This window comes from Notechis scutatus, chromosome 2 (assembly GCF_049901735.1).
Source record: "Notechis scutatus isolate UNSWTSFEM ecotype Mainland chromosome 2, rNotScu1.2, whole genome shotgun sequence".
In the NCBI taxonomy this organism is placed as follows: domain Eukaryota; kingdom Metazoa; phylum Chordata; class Lepidosauria; order Squamata; family Elapidae; genus Notechis; species Notechis scutatus.
Window position 1 is genome coordinate 1,522,840 of NC_142010.1, and position 5,946 is coordinate 1,528,785.

The 5,946-nt window shown below is 33.7% G+C and overlaps 1 long non-coding RNA gene across 1 annotated transcript; it reads left to right on the forward strand.

The window, feature by feature from the left end:
* Positions 1–2,453: 2,453 nt before the first annotated feature.
* Positions 2,454–2,705, forward strand: LOC148131619 (uncharacterized). The gene is made up of 2 exons (XR_015747262.1): positions 2,454–2,535; positions 2,625–2,705. It is a non-coding gene; the product is annotated as an uncharacterized LOC148131619 (long non-coding RNA).
* The last annotated feature ends 3,241 nt before the right edge of the window (positions 2,706–5,946 follow it).

The window sequence follows — 5,946 nt, forward strand, 5'->3', positions numbered from 1 at the left end:
CCATGGCAAACTTGGCCTTGATCATCTATTAACTGCAATATTTTTCCTTGATTCTTTCTCCTTTCTCAATTTATATGCTAACCATCTACCTGGTTTGTTTGCATCTTCAAAGTAGTTCTGTTTAGCAACCTCTAATTTTCTGTGCTAATTCTTCTTTCTCTATTTGACCCATTTTGTGTTTAATTATATCCATCTTTAGCTTAATGTCCTTTTTCTGTGACTTTTTCTGTAGCTCTTTTTCAAGTCTTTTTTTTTTTGAAACAAATTTTATTAATTTTAAAGACAAACAAAACATCATTAAACATTGAACACATAAAACCTCTTTCCATTATAAATTTTTACAAGGCAGATAGAATATTATTTTATACAACATAATTCTAATGTATCCCATTTCCACATAAATATCTTTTAGCAGATTTCTCATTATTTCTCTTTACTCTTATTCTTATTCTCTTTACTCTTTACTCTTACTCGTTTCTTTTCTATATTTATCCATTTTATAGTCATCATATTCATATTTCCCTCTGACTTGTTTACAATTATTCTCATCTAACTTTCCTCCAAGGTTTTATTAAGTCTCAAACAAACATAAACGCACAAAACACAAAAACATAAAACTTTTTTTTAGAAAGTGGCTTGGCCCCGGATTACCTCTTTTTATACGGACTTCAATTAAATTTATGCTCATCTTATATACCATTACCTATCTTATTTACCATTCTATATCTTCATTATAACTTCTCCCTGCTTTTCACTCTTCTTAATTCTATTTTATTTATTTCATCTTAGTTTAAATCATTATACTTGTATCTTTTGTCCATTCTTTTCCAATTATCCATTTATCTCATTCCCTATAGTGAAAAAAAAAAAATTTCTCCCGAAATCACTAATCGAAGTATGATGCCTTTCTATCGCTCCCATAGATTAACATTTAAAATAACACCTGGTTCCCCATCTGATTCTGCTTAGTACATTCTACCTACTAATTTTTAAAAGAAAGAGAAAATAATAAATCTATAAAGTAATTAAATACATAATTAAATATTAAATCTTGTAACATTCCAATTATCTATTTCAAAGACAAATGCTGCAATGATAAATTTATACTAACATCAACACAATAATCAATTAAACTGTATACTCAAACTAAGTATTTTAAACATTCCCTTTAACATTTTATTAAATCTTAAAATCTACCATTATTAAGCATTTTAATGTTTTAATCTTTATTTAGATCTTATAAAATTCTAGTTTTCTATTTCTAATACAAATACTACAATACTATCTTATGTACCTTGCAGAATCCTTTAAAAAAAATACATTACACTTTATCCCTAAATTTTTTTTTCTTTTTCCCATCTTGTTTCATACCTTTATGGCTTTTTTTCCCCTTTTCCCTTCCTTTCTTATCCCACCTGGTCTTTTTACCCCCCCCCCCTCTACTAACCTCCGCCTTTTTAGCTTCCCCTCTCTGTTGTATTTCTCTTTTCTTTTGCTTTCTAACATTGTATTGATTTTGCATCTTATTTTTCTTTTTCTTGGGTGTTTTTTTTAGGTCTTAAGTCCTTCATTTTCCTTCCTCTCTTTCTCCTTTCTTTCTTAATCAAATTTTTGGATTCATTAAAGATGGCTTCTTCTTCTTCTTCTTCTTCTTCTTCTTCTTCTTCTTCTTCTTCTTCTTCTTCTTCTTCTTCTTCTTCTTCTTCTTCCTCCTCCTCCTCCTCCTCCTCCTCCTCCTCCTCCTCCTCCTCCTCCTCCTCCTCCTCCTCCTCCATCAATTGTTGTGTTTGCTGATAAGTAGCAAGCGCGATTTCTAAAAAGCTAAAAGTTTCTCTCAAAGCATCCTTGCCTTCTTTCTGTATTTTTCCATATTCCTCTCTTAGTTCATCAATGGATAAAGCCATTATAAACCTTTTCTTCTTTCCCCCCCCTCTTCTTCTTCTTAAAACAACCAAGATATTTCAAAGCTTAAAACAATTCCCCAAAGTCCCAGAGTCATCAAGCAGTCCAAAGAGAGCACAAAGTTCTTCTCTTCACACTTTTTCTTCCTGGGGCAATATCAATTGGAAAAAAAAAACCCAGTCTGTATTTTAAAGCCTTATTACAATTAACTTCTAGTCTCAAAATCTTCCAGGCATCTCCTCCAACCAGATCTTAATATAAATTTTTCTTTTGTCCTCTCCATTCCCACTTGTAACAAAGAGCTTTAAATTTTTACCTTCTATAAGAAAGCAGGTTTTTCAATGTCCATTTGTTAATTCCATAGGGAAGGAGAGTAAACTTTCTCTTTCAGCACTTTCATTCGCCGCTTATAAATCTCCTCTGGAAACAAAGTATCATTCAAAAAATCAAGGTTTTCAGGATGTTGAATGCATCTTAAGATCCCGGTTCAGCCAAAAAACTTTCACTTCAAAACTTTCACCTTCTTCCTCCAGCACGATCTTGTCCAGCTGCCGGCTTCTTTGTGGCGGCCATTACTGACTGCCGCTCCACCGCCTTGAGAAAAGGGAGTTATGCCGGGTGGGGAGGGGGTCTGTGATACCCCCAAACCCCTGTCCGGATCCCCCCTATCTTCGGCTGCCTCTTCGGGGAAGCCTTATCATCCAGACCCGTCAGGATCGGAGGCACCAAGACGGCTAGTGCAACAGGGATCACGCAGGATCGCGAATCCCTGCCGCCACCGAAGCCTGGCAAACCAGAAGTCAGCTCTTTTTCAAGTCTTTTATATTCATCCTCTAGAACCTTAGTGGCTTGCCTTTTCCTAGTATTACTTTTCCTTGTATAATCTATTATCAAGCCTCTAGCATATGCCTTCATTGTATCCCATATATTTTGAATTGATGTATCTTCTTTTTTATTTTCTCTGAAGAAAAAGGCCAAATCTTTCTCCATCCGCTGTGTAAAGTCTTTTTCCTTCAAAATAGTATTATTTAATGTCCATCTCGATCTTCTTTTTTGTCCTTTCCATTTAATTGTCATTGGATTATGGTCTGCCCAAGTGCTTGTTTCAATATTTATTTCTTGAGTATTAGATATTAATTCTGTTGACATCCATATCATATCTATTCTGGACCATGATAAATGTCTATTTGAATAGAAGGTATATTGTTTAGTTTTAGCACTTCTTTCTCTCCATGTATCTCCATGTAAATTTAATTCATCAACCATTTTAAAAAAGGATTTTGGGAGAGTCTTTCTGTTTTGCTTTGTTGTTGTTGCTGTATAGTCCAATTTATTGTCTACAATTCCATTAAAATCTCCCATCATAACTATATTGGCATAGTCCAGTTCAATTATTTTCATATGTAATTTTTTTGTAAAATTATTCTTGTTTGTCATAAGGAGCATAAATTGCAATCAGGAGTGTTTTCATATTAATGTCCATTATTTCCACCATTAATACACTTCCATCTTCATCAGTATAGATCAATTTTGCTGGGGTGGTCTCTTTAATATATAAAACCACTCCTCTTTTCTTACATTGGCTCAAGGAAGTAAATATTTTCCCTAATTTTGGCTGCACCAACAATTGTTCATATTGTTTTTTAATATGTACTTCTTGTGTACAAATTATATCAAATTTTAATTTCTCTAATTTATGAAAAGTTTTCCTTCTTTTAACGGCTGAATTAAGTCCATTTATATTAATTGTAATCAATTTTTTCTCTTCCATGGTTATATTTTATAGTTGGGTTTAGCAGCTTTTGTAGATCTTGGCTCAGGTTGTTCTTTGGCTTCCACCTTTCCACCTACTGCGCCTTCTTCTTTTTCAGTCCCCATTTAACAGTCCTCTTGGAATTCAATTAGTGAGATCTCTTTTTCTGCCTCTTCCTCTTTCCTTCCAAAAAATTCTGTATAAAATAATTCCGCTTTCTCAATTGAGTCAATTCTATGTCTCTGTTCTTGCCATGTGAACATTAACCCTTCTGGGATCAGCCATCTATAATTCACCTCTTTTTTCAGTAGAATTTTAGTCAGGAATCAATATTCTCTTCTCTTCTCATCTCTCTCACTCTTCTGGGTATTTGTTTTAAGACCATAATCTCCTTGCCTTTATATTTCAACGTTTTCTCTCTTGCCACTTGCAATATTTGCGTTTTAATGGCTTTCTTTGTAAATCTAATATGAACTTCTCTTGGTAGGCTATTTCTCATCGCATATCTTGTAAAGACTCGATATACCTCATCTATTCCATCCATCAACTTCTCTTCAGTTATTTCCAAAGCTTAAGCCAATATTTCTATCATTATCTCAGCTAGATTTTGTCCTTTTTCTTCCTCTATGTTTTGAAATCTAAGATAAAATTCTGATCTGTCCATCTCCCATCTCAGCATACCACTTTTATCTTGTTCAACCACAGTTAATCTGTTATCGATGTCTCCAATCTTCTTGTCTCTTTGTTTATCTTCTTCTTCAATTTTTTGGAATCTCTCGTCATACTTTGACATCATTTGTTGAATTTTCTCCACTTTTTCATCAGTTTTCCCTGTTCTTTGTTCAATGTTCTGTGTTCTTTGTTCAATATTCTCTGTTCTTTGTTCGATGTTCTCTATTCTCTTTTCAATAGTCTCTGATCTTGCTTTATTATCTTGGATTCCTTGCATAATCATCTGCAGAGTCACTTTTTCTTGTTCTTTTTCTTGCTTTAACATTGTCTATATGGAACGTTGTCCTCCAGATGGTGGGGAGGCAGAAGTAGAAGTTGAGGAACCAGGAGCTGTAAATTTCCTACTCATTTTAAACAATTCAAAATCTTCAGGTTCTTCTAAACCTTAATCCAATTGTGAAGTAGCCAATTATAATCCAAGGTAAAAAATAAAAATGGTAGAGAGAAAAAAGCCCAATAGTAATAAGAAAAGGGGGGGAAACAAAGTTTCTTCAGGTTCTTGTAAACCTTAATCCAATCACTAGTTAAGTAAAGAAAAACACTTAAAAAGAACAAAAGAAGGGGAAAAATTCTTCAGGTTCTTCAACACCTTAATCCAATTGAAAGGTCTCAAATAGAAAAAAGTGCATAAAAATGAACCAAAAAGGTGGGTGAAAAAAAAATGCCAGGGAAAAAAAGAGAAAAGGCTTTTAAGGCTTTCCCTTCAAAATAAAAGGCAAACGTGAAGATTGAACTTCCAAAAAAAAAAAAAAAAAAAAAAAACTCCAACCAGGCCAAAAACCCAAGTAGTTATTACAAGGATAAAGATTTTTTAAAAAAAATACAGTAAAGCTGTTAAGGAGGGGTAGCACAACTTAAAAATAAAATAAAAAGGGCACACTGCACTTTGTTTAGTTATCCAAGGCTCTTCTTATAACTCTCTTCTCCAAAGACTTATCACCTTTTCTTTTTGTAAGCTTCAACACCAGGCTCCAACTGTTGATAGAAATCGAGAAGAGCACCTGCAATAACACTCTCCCATGCTCTTCCCTCTATCTTACCACATAGCAATGTCCTTGAAAAGGAGTCTCAGTTCTTTCTTTCTCAGCTTCGTCTGATCACAGGAAATAAAGCATATTCAAGCCTCTAGTTGGCAGTGTTACAAAGTTTCTTTGCTCTCCCTTTCCTCCTCTCCCAAGCAAAACGTAATAAAAATTACCAAAAAAAGAGCAAAATATATATATATATATAAAAGGAAATAACTAAATAACTAAAGGGAGCCTCTAGCCTAAAATATTACAAAATCAAAAAGGAGAAGAAAAGATAGGTATAAATAAGAAAAGAACTAGTCCAGTTTCAAAATACAAAATCATGTATAGAAATCCAGCAATGAGAAAAAAACAACAACCTTACTTTGACATTTCCGTTTAAAATCGCAGCTTAATCACTTCTGTCAATACTTTTACAGATTCTTTCTTTTCCTTAGGGTGTCCTTTCAAGTCTTAGAATAAAAATGTTCTCACCAAACCAGCACACTTTCTCTTTCTGCTCTCTTCCATTTCGGAGCTGTCCCAACTTCA